Raw genomic sequence first — 12550 nt, forward strand, 5'->3', positions numbered from 1 at the left:
TGTTTAAAGCAATACATGTTCATTGTAAAAAAGCATCTAGTAAGTTCAGAAATATAAATTTAAAAATTCATCTTTGTTCTCAAGATGCAGAGACAGCTATCTACTCTTAATATTTTGGGGTGTGTTCTCTTCAACCTTTTTCATTGTTCTGCCTTTCTTCTCTTGTCACTTCTTTCGGGTTCTCTGCTTTGCAGCTATTTGGAAATGAATGTTCCTCCATCTTGGAAATGCTTTCAGCTCCTGTCTTGTAATAAGTAGCTGGCGTGTTAGGTGGGGCAGGACTGTAGGCAGTGGCAGCTGGGGAGGTGGTGATGGTGGGAGAGGAGGCAGTGGCAGCAGAGGTGTTGGAAGTGGTTGGAATCCTGGGGGGACCTGGCTGTTACAAAAATACAGACAACAGAGTTGCCAGTAGAATTTAGCCACCGCAAATTCTGAACAATGAGCTCGGAGCACACAGATGCAGTAGTCCAGTTTTCAACAGCATCTGTGGAAACATACTTTAGAGACAATTTTTATAATTATGAATATCTTGGGCTCTTATAAAAAGTAACCAAAATTCAGTTGGTCAGTTACTAGCCTAGGGCATTTGGTAATTGACACTCGGTGAAAGAAATATTTTCTTGGGAATTTAGTTTTGAGAGTTGACGCAAAGAATATTTTGGAGGGACCCATAACCAAGCCTTCCTTTGGCAAACTCACGATCCTGAGGAATTCTTTATGTTTTGTGTTGTGTCTGAATGTTGCGACTTGAAGCATGGTCTGCAGGCCAAAGGACAGCATTTGTGTGCACACTCCTACACACACACACACACACACACGTCCCAGACCTGGGGAAGAACCTGGACGTTTCATTACTTTTGCTGTTTTGATTGCTCACAATTGATTTTGCCTGGTAAATTCTTGCTGAGGAAGAACAGATGCTTCAAACCAAATATTCTATGAAAAAACTTCAGAGAGAATCAACAAATATTTATTAAGAGCAAGGTGATACGCTAAATGCTGAGTGAGCAAATACCATGATTAAATCATTGCTTGTCTTCTGAAATTTTTGTATCTCCCCCAAATGTTTGTTTTTCCTTTTATACCACAACCAAAGTAATTTCTTAGTCTTCTTTCCACACATTGGGGAGCTTAAAAATATAACATTTCTGGCAATCCTCTTTGGGATACACTGAAAAGATCTATGACCCAGGGAGACCAGGCTTACCTTAAGCAGTTTAGCATTAAGAATTGGAGGAAGCCGATCTCCATTTTTTATGCAGAAATCAAAGAGTAGGATAAGAAACCAGTAGGCTTTCAAAAAATAGAATACTTTCCTAAATACTAAACAGCTCAAGATTTTACAGCTGATTTTTTAAGAAGTGAAATTGAGAAAAGGTCACCTGTAATTGCATGACTGATTGCCAAAATTCTTAGTTCCTCCCAGATTAAAAAAAAACATATTTATAAATAATTATGGACCCTGTACTGTGTTGTGCTAAGTTGCTTCAGTCATGTCCAACTCTTTGCAACTCCATGGACTGTAGCCCATCAGGCTCCTCTGTCCATGGGATTTTCCAGGTAAGAATACTGGAGTGGGTTGCCGTGCTGTCTTTCAGGGGATCTTCCTGACCCAGGGATCGAACCCATGTCTTTTAATGGCTCCTGCATTGGCAGGTGGGTTCTTTACCACTAGCGCCACCTGGGAAGCCCCGTGCTTGTAATTTTGTATCTTGTTTTTCTTGTGTAATATTAAAATGCTCTCTCGCAGATTTTCTAATTGTTTTTCTACATAGCATTCCATATAAGTGGCTAAATACCGTAATTTATTTTAAACATCCCTCTAGAATTGGATGTGAGGCTGTTTCCACTTTTGCCAGTTCTTTTTTTTTTGGTTTGTTTTGGCTCCTGAATGCTTCCTGTGAGTAAACGGGTTAGGTGAAAGATGAGCTGATAGAATCGTTTGCGTTTGCATACGTATGTATATATGTTAGTTGTTCAGTTGTGTTTGACTCTTTGCCACCCCATGGGCTGTAGCCTGTTAGGCTGCTCTGTCCATGGAATTCACCAGGCTTGAATACTGGAGTAGATAGCTGTTCGCTTCTCTAGGGGGTCTTCCCAACCCAGGGATCAAACCCAGGTCTCCTGCATTGCAGGCAGATTCTTTACCATCTGAACCACCAGAGAAGCATCCCATATCACGCATCCTGGTGTGTATTTCAGGATATGGTCTACACTGTAGGATGTGATCTTCCCTGTAGAACAGGTTTTGGAGTCAGACAGACCTTGGTTTTATTTCTAAATCCATATAGTGGTACAACTAACCCAGAAAAAAAATCTCTTAAACTTTCCATGAGCCTCAGTCTTTTGATCTATAAAATGGGAACAACCACGGCCCCCTCATGAGGTCACTGAAGGATAGCAAGGCACTTGGCGCTAGCAGTGTGCAGGCTGGTTGCTGTTTTTCCATGTCTACAGCATTCTCCATGCAAATGTAGACATTCATTTATTTACGAATGAATAAGTACCTAGTACCTTTGCCTAGTACCTACTGTGAGCCTAGTGCTGAACTGGGTATTGGCAGAGAAGATTAGGACTCAGCTCTGCCCGGTGGGTGCCACTGCCTCTGGGACCCACACAGGTGAGTAGCCAGACAGCATCTCTGTGTGATGGGGGAAACTGTGGGTGCGGGTACAGTTTTGGGGGTGGCTCTTGGGAAGTCTAATAGCAAAAGCCTAGAGTTTGCCACCAAAAGAGTCAAGGTTCACATTCTGAAAAGTGAAAGTGAAAGTCACTCAGTTGTGTCCGACTCTTTGTGATCCCATGGACTATACAGTCCATGGAATTCTCCAGGCCAGAATACTGGTGTGGGTAGCCTTTCCCCTCTCTGGGGGATCTTTCCAACCCAGGGATTGAACCCAGGTCTCTGTATTGCAGGTGGATTCTTTACCAGCTGAGCCACAAGGGAAATCCAGGTCTTGTGCAAATGACTTAAATTCTCTGCATCTTAGGTTCTGCAATTGGATTCCTGCTATAGAAGTCCTGTGAAGCTCAGAAATAATGTATATATAGTGCTGGGCATGTAATAGATGCTCAGAAAGGATTATTATGCTTGAAGGCTTCAGTGCCCCAAGAGTGGCTGATTTTTATGATAACGAGTCCAGCAGATTCCAACACATTGAAATGTCAGAGGCTGTCTCCGGTCAGTCTGAAATACGATTTATCACAGTCTTATTCTTTGTAAACTGGTCATCTCACATGGTGTATATGGTAATGTGGAATTGTTATACTATTCAGCTCTCAATGAATAGCATTTCTTGGCTATTATGTAAAAACCAAGGCAGGATGACTTAGGAAGACATTGATTGCTTCTTAACTTTAAAGGGCCCCCTTAGAAGGTAGAATGGCTGCATGGCCAAGAAAGGGGTTTACACCATCTCTTCTGTCATCCCATAGAGGGAACACGGCAGTAGGAATTGAGTCTGTTTAGCAGGATGCCTTTAGGTGTGGAGATTTCTTACTGCTCTGTAAATGGTTGTTTGCTTATTTATTCATAGATGTAGAAATTACTTTTCTTTCATTCTGTTTCCATCTTGTAGCCCAGGAAACAGGTGCTCAGGGCTAATATGCCAAGGAGTAACAGATGAGTGCTGCCCCTCAATTAAACATTAATAAATATGTTGTAGCAACATCAAAAAAAGCATTTGCTTGATCCAAATTGGAATGAGATGTCAGTTAGCATTTTCATTGCTGAGGTCCTATAAATACTGTATTAGATTCATAAATTAAATACATTGTATCATTGAGAACATATTATGCATCATTTTGCTTACTGCTTGGTAATATCTTTCCTGGTTAACTTTGAGTTGTTTGTTTTTACTACTCCACTGTGCTTACAAAATGCACCCCCAGATTCTAATGTTGTGACTGTTCTGGCAGTTAGCCAACCACATTTACTCAGCACCTGCTGTATGCAATACTCTCTAAAACTGGCTTTCAGACTTGAGCTTCAAACTGCAATCAGATGAACAATATGTACAGAAAGCTGGCAGAGGTGTACAAGAAAGAAAAGCCAGAGACAGTGAGTTATGTTTCCTCAACCGCTGGCCAAATAGAACGATAGAAGAGATTTTCTTAAAGACGAAGCAGAATTCAGACAAATGATGTCAAGTCACAAATACCCCATTTAGTTGTGCTGCAGTTGTCTACTTGTAAGTTTTGTTTTTTATTTACTTTTTAAATTAAAAATTCTAAACAAAACGTACTTATTTGATTGTGTTGTGCTTTAGTTGCAGCATGTGGGATCTTTGATCTTCGTTGCCACATGTGAGATCTATAGTTGCAGGTATGTTTCCTGACCAGGGATCAAACCTAGGCCCCCTGCCTTGGGAGCAATGAAGTCTGAGATACTGGATCACCAGGGAAGTCGCTATTCATAAGTTTTAGAAAGAATTTATTTGGAAATAATTCCCCACTTACAGAAGTTGCAAGTACAGTACAGAGAGCTCGCATCTCTCCCTCTCTCTGGGTCCCCCGCTGGATGCGTGTATCCCTTGCTTGAGAGTCAACTGCAGACGCAGTACCTTGGCAGCCCTACGTACCCCACACACATCCCCAAACAAAGATCCTGTCACACGCCCCCACCCTGCAACTGTCTCAGTCAGTCGAGGAGTCAACACTGACCCACCGTTCCTGTCCGGTCCTCAGACTGTTCACACATCACCAACCGGGATCCAGCGCTGGGTGTTTATCCTCCCTGGACTAGAACACATGTTGCACGTGGTCGTCATGTTCCCCCAGTATCCTCCTGTGTGGAACCATCCCTCAGTACTCGGTCCTACATCCTTGAGCGTTTTAAGGCATGTTGCACGTGGTCGTCATGTTCCCCCAGTCCCCTCCTGTGTGGAACCATCCCTCAGTACTCGGTCCTACATCCTTGAGCGTTTTAAGGCATGTTGCACGTGGTCGTCATGTTCCCCCAGTCCCTCCTGTGTGGAACCATCCCTCAGTACTCGGTCCTACGTCCTTGATCGTTTTAAGGCATGGTGCACGTGGTCGTCATGTTCCCTCAGTCCCCTCCTGTGTGGAACCATTCCTCAGTACTCGGTCCTACGTCCCTGAGAGTTTTAAGGCGTGCAGACCTCACGTTTTGTTGGATGAATTCCAACGTGGGTCCATCTCCAACATGCTTCCTCGTGACTGGACTCAGGCGGTGCAGCCCTGACAGAGACGTGATGGAAACGTGGGACAGGGACTGTGCGCTTCTTGGCAAATCTTAGCAGGTATCTCCACAGGCAGACTCCTCTGGCCACCGCCGATGCTAGCCTGGACCGTCTGGTTATACCCGTGGCTCCCGGGCTTCTCAGCATGCATTTACTGTTTGTCCTCTAGAAACTGATTACATGCTAAGATCACACTTCTGCCCTGCACCTTACCAAAGAGCCATTCCTCTTTAGCAGTTGGCAATCTGTTGGCATAGATGCAATTGCAAGACTCCTGTTCTATTCAGTGGGTGGTACTTCATAAACTATTCTAAATTTGCCTTGTGTTGTGTGTGTGCTAAGTTGCTTTACTTGTGTCCGACTCTTTGTGACCCCATGGACCATAGCCCGCCAGACTCCTCTGTCCATGGAATTCTCCAGGCAAGAATACTGGAATGGGTTGCCATTTCCTTTTTCAGGGGATTTTCCCAACCCAGGGATGGAACCTGCGTTTCTTCTGTCTCCTCCATCGGCAGGCGGGTTCTTTACCACTAGAGCCACTTATGGGAGCTCATTCAATGTAGTTCTTGTCTTCAGTTGATATATCCCTATCAGTCTTTAGCTTTTCCTTATTATCTGTACAACACGATATTCCAGACTCATTTTGAACTGGCCCTGCCTCAGACTTAGAATCAGCCAGCCTTACAAGGTCCCCCCAGGCCTCCTTTCAACGAGGGTGATATTTAGAAACCAGGATCTGTGTGCCCACTGCTACTGGGGTACTGTTGTGTCTAGGCTTTCTCAGTGGATGAAGATAGAAAATATCTGTAAACACAGTCACATATAAATGGATATTTCCGTAATTATCTATGTCTGTGTTAAAGATGGTGCTAGTGGTAAAGAACGCACCTGCCAATGGAGGAGATATAAGCGATGCGGGTTCAGCCCCTGGGTCGGGAGGATCCTCTGGAGAAGGAAATGGCGACTTACTCCAGTGTTCCTGCCTGGAGAATTCGATGGACAGAACAGCCTGGTGGGCTACAGTCCATGGGATTGCAAAGAGTCAGACATGACTGAGTGCGCGTGCGCGCGCACACACACACACACACACACACACACACACACACACACCAGTTCTTCCAAATCTAATATAACAATCCTAAGCTCTTTCAGCCCTAATCTTTTTCCGTAATTATAAGAATATCCTCTCGTACTGAAACATCTGGCTCTCTTTACCCTCATGCATTCACTTACTTGTTTCATCAGTTTATTTCTCAGCGTGACCTGCCTCCCACCCATCTGGCTGTCCCGCAGTATGCTCTACCCTCAGGCACTGGTGGGCGCATTGCCAGCTGGGCCCCCCAGGCCTCTGTGTGGCTCCCTGAGGCCCTGCCCCCTGCACCCTAAGTGCTGGCAGGCACACACGGCTATGTGCTCCTTCACGTACCCCCTCTCCCAGTGGGACAGCTGGATCCCCCTCCTCATGGGCAGACAAGACAAGGCCTGTTTGTGGTTTTGACCCCCTGTCCCCAGTCACCGGGTCCCTGAACAACCAGGACTGTGTCTTGCTCATCCTGGCAACCCTACAGCCAAAGAATGTTCAGTTACCAGAATATTTGTTAATGGAATGAATACATGAAATAATAAATACGCATGTTATTTAGAAAGTGAAAAATGCTATTTCCAGTCATTTTCAAACACTCCTCCATCCCACTCAGTTTTCCACACCATCTACATGGGTAGATAAAATGGGCCACTCTGGCTGAAGCGTCCCCTCCCCACTTTGAAGCATATGATGGACTGATTGCATCCCTCAGATTCATATGTTGAAACCCCAAATCCCGATATGGTGGTGTTAGGAGCTGGGGCCTTTGGGGTGGTCAGATCATGAGGATGGAGCCCCGTACATGGGATCAGTGCCCTTGCAGGAAGAAGCTGGCTGCCTCTCTTTCGGACCTGTGAGGTCATACATGGCGACAGTCTGCCCCCCATGCCCTAGGAGAGCCCCTCACAGGGCCCGATGTGGCCTTGGTGATACCAGACCTCCAGCCTCAGAGCTGAGAGAACATGTCTGTTGTGAGCTGACCACCAGTACATCTCTTTGCTGTTTAATCACAATTGTGACTTGTTTAGACCCCTGAGGAGAACTTCTTCCCATTTAGTGGATGAAACTCTGAGACTTAAATGGGGAAGTGACCTGTTGAACACTGAAAACTCTGCCAGCATTGAAGTTGGTGATGGAATTCAGGTGCTTCTTATTTTTTATGCACTAAAATTTTTTAATTGAGGTAAAATATATAATAATGTAATAAGGTGCATGCTAAGTCAGTTCAGTTGTGTCCATCTCTTTGTGACCCCATGGATTGTAGCCCACCAGGCTCTTCTGTCCATGGGATTCTCCAGGCAAGAATACTGGAGTAGGTTGCCATGCTGTCCTCCAGCAAATGTTCCTGACCCAAAGATTGAACCCACATTTCTTATGTCTCCTGCATTGGCAGGTGGGTTCTTTACCATTAGCGCCACCTGGGAAGGCCAGTAATGTAATAAGGTGCATAAAGCTGTATTGTACAGTGCAAATCTCAGTCAATTTTTATGTATGTGTGCCCTCTGTAACCACTGCCTAGAACGGGATACAGCATATTTCCAACACTCAGTGAGACTCCCTCATCCCCATTTCCCAGACAATATCTTTACCTCCCCCATGATAAACATTATTCTGACCTCTATCACCATAGTTTGGTTTTGCCTGTTTCTGAACTTTCTATACATGGAATTGTACAGTGTGTGTATGAGAGTCATCCATGTTCTTCATGTAGCAGTAGTCAGTTCAGTTTTTACTGCTGTGTAGTTTATTTATCTGTGGTCCTTTTGAGTTATTTTGAGTTTTGAACCATTATAAATAAATTTATGTCTGTTGTCATATTTCTTGTTTGATGGAAGTGTTTTGGATATATCCCTAGGAGTGGAATCACTGGATCATGGGATATAGTGTATATACGCAGTTACTGCCAAACAGTTTCCAAAATGGTTACACCAGCTTGGTGCCCTGATTCTTAGTGTTTAGATTCTGTGTTCTTTTCAAGAAGTGTTGCCACTGCATCACTCTGGGGCAGAGTGCAATGGGGGTGGAGTGAGCTAGGCCTGTGGTCCCCAGCACCAGGCATAGACATTTGGCCTCTGTCCTGGAGGCCAGGCAAGTCCTCCGGGATTCGGAGAACATCTTGTGATAAGGTGTGACAGTCTCTAAATTCCTGTGTGCATTCACTGGCTCATGAGCTTCTCACACCTGAGTGTCGTGAGGGGAGCCCTGTCAGTGATGTGCAGAGATGAAACGGTGGAGATGTGAGCTCCTGGGTGGAAAGTAACTCAGCTGCAGAAGTGGTGAGACTTGGGCTGGACCAGATGCAGAGCAAATGGAGAGGGTGTGAGTGTGGGGAAACTACAGGGAGGATCACCAGAACCTGGAGTTACAGGACGAAGCCAAGTCAGGGAATGCACAACTGCAGGCCCAGATGGTGCCTTTGGAAGGAGGAGCAGAATCTTGCGAGGTAGGCAGTAGATTTTAGATTTGATGAGTGTTACGTTTTTATACTCATCCAGCTGCAAATGAGAGCTTCCCTGGTAGTGCTAGTGGTAAAGAACCTGCCTGCCAGTGCAAGAGACAGGAGACGTGGATTTGATCCCTGGGTCAGGAAGTTCCCCTGGAGTAGAGCATGGCAACCCACTCCAGTCTTCTTGCCTGGAGAATCCCATGGACAGAGAAGCCTGGAAGGCTGCAGTCCATGGCCTCTGTCCATGGGGTTCCAAGAGTCAGACAGGACTTAGCAACTAAACGGCAACAGTCACTTTTTTTTCTTTTGCTTTCCACTTATAAATGACATCATAATGATATTTGTCTTTCTCTGTCTGACAATTAGTATGTTAATCTTTAGATCCATCCATGTTGCTGCAAATGACATTATTTCATTCTTTTTTATGGCCGAGTAATGTTCCATTGTATATATGTACCACATCTTCTTTATCCATTCATCTGTGGATGGACATTTAGGTTGCTTCCATGTCTTGGCTGCTGTTAAGAGTGCTTCTATGAACATAGAGGTGCATGTATCTTTTTGAATTATGGTTTCTTTTGGATACACACCTAGGAGGGGGATTTCTGGGTCATATGGTAGCTCTATTTTTAGTTTTTAAAAACCTCAGTACTGTTTTCCATAGTCGCTGCATCAATTTACATTTCTACCAACAGTGTAGGAGGGTTCCCTTTACCCCACACCCTCTCCAGCGTTTATTGTTTGTAGACTTTTTGATGATGGCCATTCTGACCGGTGTGAGATGATCTAGTGCACTTTCTAAAGTCATAAAATAGAAATAATTTAAAGTAAGTGGCAGCATTGAACATAGCTAATCACAGTTATTTCCTGGGATAATCACAATTACTTTTCCTTTGGCATTTATTGTGAATCTGATTTTTGGAAGCCAGTTTCCCATTTCTAGTGTTTGCTTCTGCTAGGCCAGCTAGGGTTCTCTTTGGACTTCTCATGTGGCAGCGGAAGGGTGCAATTTACAGTACAGTGACCAGTGGAGGGAGCCCAGCCTAGGTCTCTAACTTTCTTGTGGACTCTTGAAGGCCAGGATGCTGTAGTGTAACTAATAATAGCCAATCCTTTTGGACACATGCCAGGCGCCAGGCATGGTGCTAAATGCTTTGTGTGGATTATCTCATTTAATCCTCAGAAGACCTTGTCATGTGTAGACTATTATTAGGCCTGTTTCTGCAGATTAGGAAATGGAAGCTTAGAAAGGTTAAGTTATTTGAAGGTCAGGCAGCTAGAAATGGCAGAGTTGAGGTGCCAACTCAGTTTCCTACTAATCTCTATGTAATAACATCTTGACACATCTTTATCACTGCATCAGGATTGTATCAGTATGCTATTTTAAAGCATATAAGGTATTACGTGCTTGCTTTTCACTGAAGTTTTGGTTTTATATAGCAAGCTGCTGCTGCTACTAAGTCGCTTCAGTCATGTCCGACTCTGTGCAACCCCATAGACGGCAGCCCACCAGGCTCCCCTGTCGCTGGGATTCTCCAGGCAAGAACACTGGAGTGGGTTGCCATTTCCTTCTCCAATGCACGAAAGTGAAAAGTGAAAGTGAAGTTGCTCAGTTGTGTCCGACTCTTAGCGACCCCACGGGCTGCAGCCTCCCAGGCTCCTCCGTCCATGGAATGATTTTCCAGGCAAGAGTACAGGAGTGGGTTGCCATTGCCTTCTCCCTTATACAGCAAGAAGTAAGTCAATAACTAAATAATAAAGCAAATAAATTAATAAAAATGTAAACATTAATTAAAATAAAGTATTTTAAAAGAATGAAGCCTGGTGTTAGAGAACGGGTCGGGTCGGATAACTTTGGGCCAATCCTAGTATACCTTTCAGCCAGAATCCACCGTGTGTTGTAAGTATGGTGTCTGAATTAGTTCCACCGTCCTTCTGAAGAAGGTGGCACAGACTAAGAGCCCTGGCAGTACCTGTACTTGATCTCCAACAGGACGTAGATGACCTTTTCCAGTGTCACTAGAATGAATTCTTGGCAAATTCTCTCAGCAAGTTTCTGGCTATTAGTCCCAAGGTCTGCAGCAAATTGATGGGAAGATCTTGCCATTGACATTCCCAGAGACTTGGGGCTGCTCCCCATGACACCTGGGCCCTCGTCTCCTCCAAGTACGTGTTGCTCCCCAAGAGGGGTGCACTGCGATTAGCACTGACCTCTGCTGGTGTAGGATAAAAAGTGTGTTCAAAGAGCTTTCAAAATAGCAAGCTTGTTGAAACAGTGTTTCCATTTAAAATTGAGCCTTATAGAAATGGCTCACTTGGAAAATGAACTGTAGGGCAGTAGAAATGTAAACATGTATTGTGAGCTAGGGCTTCACTGGTGCCTCAGTGATAAAGAATCCACCTGCCAATTCAGGAGATGTGGGTTCAATCCCTGGGTTGGGATGATCCCCTGGAGAAGGAAAGGGCTACCCACTCCAGTATTCTGGCCTGGAGAATCCCATGGACAGAGGAGGCTGGAGGGCTACAGTTCATGGGGTCACAAAGAGTCAGACACGACTGAGTGACTAAACAACAGCAACAGTAGTAAAGGAGTATCTTTGAAGAACTTTGCTTTAAATTTTGGGGCTTCCCAGGTGGTGCTAGTGGTAAAGAATCCTCCTGCCCATGCAGGAGATGTAAGAGACCCAGCTTCAGTCTCTGGGTTGGGAAGATGCCCTGGAGTAGGCAATGGTAACCCATTCTAATATTCTTGCTTGAAAAATTCCATGGACAGAGGAGCCTTTAGGCTATAGTCCATGGGGCCACAAAGAGTCGGACACGACTGATTGACTTAGCACACTCTGTGATCTAGGCCAGAGCCTCTGGAACATGCTCTCACGGCTCACGTAGTAAAGGATGTGTGTGTGCTAAGTCGCTTCAGTCGTGTCTGACTTTGTGCAACCCTATGGACTGTAGCCCGCCAGGCTCCTCTGTCCGTAGGATTCTCTGGGCAAGAATACTGGAGTGGGTTGCCATTTCCTCCTCCAGCGGATCTTTCCGATGCAGGAATTGAGCCCGTGTCTCTTACATCGCCTGAATTGGCAGGCGGGTTCTTTACCACTCCTGCCACCTGGGAAGCCCCGATAGTAAAGGCTAGTATTTGCGTTGCACACCGGGGTCAGCAGGTGGCGCTCGCGGCTGGAAGTGGCTGCCTGGGATCTCCGGGGCCCCAGAGCCCATCTACTACCAGGGGGCGGAGGGGATCAAGGTCCTTCCCACCGGTCAAGGACCAACAGAAGGGAAGCTCTGACTCACATATTTTTAACTCCAGTCCTTGCATTTCTAAAAAAAATAGCTTTATGGGAAACTTTGCAGTTCTTGAGGTATTTGATTATGAGGGTAGGTTCTTAGTTAATGGGATTCCAATTTCTGCAGCTTATTTTCTTTGAAGAAAAAAATGTCTCGCAGTGATTACTGTTTATGCCTTCTCTTAGGAGATTTAATGTCTTTGAAAAAATAATAAGAGCCATACTCTGAACAGAAGTGGATCTCTGCTCATCTGTAGCATGACAGAGTTTGAGCATCACTTTAGTGACTTTAGCAACTGTGAGTGAGTCTCTCTTGATGAACAGTGTCTAAGGAAACATTCTCAAAATCAACACTTGGAGACTGATCTTTTTCAACTGGTTGTACAGAACTCATCAACATTAGCAGGTTTTCTCCTAAGTGATCATCATGGTGTTAAAAATAATTCGTGTGAGGTATGGGCTTCCCAGTTGGTGTGGTGGTAAAGAACCTACCTGCCAATGCAGGGGATGCAAGAGGCAGATTCGATCCCTG

General features: G+C 44.9%; 1 protein-coding gene across 3 annotated transcripts in view; it reads left to right on the plus strand.

Annotated features, from left to right (window-relative positions):
- Positions 1 to 12550, plus strand: part of DISC1 (DISC1 scaffold protein) — a 427041-nt gene that overhangs the window by 131539 nt on the left and 282952 nt on the right. The window lies entirely within an intron of this gene.

The sequence above is a fragment of the Bos indicus x Bos taurus genome, chromosome 28 (genome assembly GCF_003369695.1).
Source record: "Bos indicus x Bos taurus breed Angus x Brahman F1 hybrid chromosome 28, Bos_hybrid_MaternalHap_v2.0, whole genome shotgun sequence".
NCBI classification, from domain to species: Eukaryota; Metazoa; Chordata; class Mammalia; order Artiodactyla; family Bovidae; genus Bos; species Bos indicus x Bos taurus.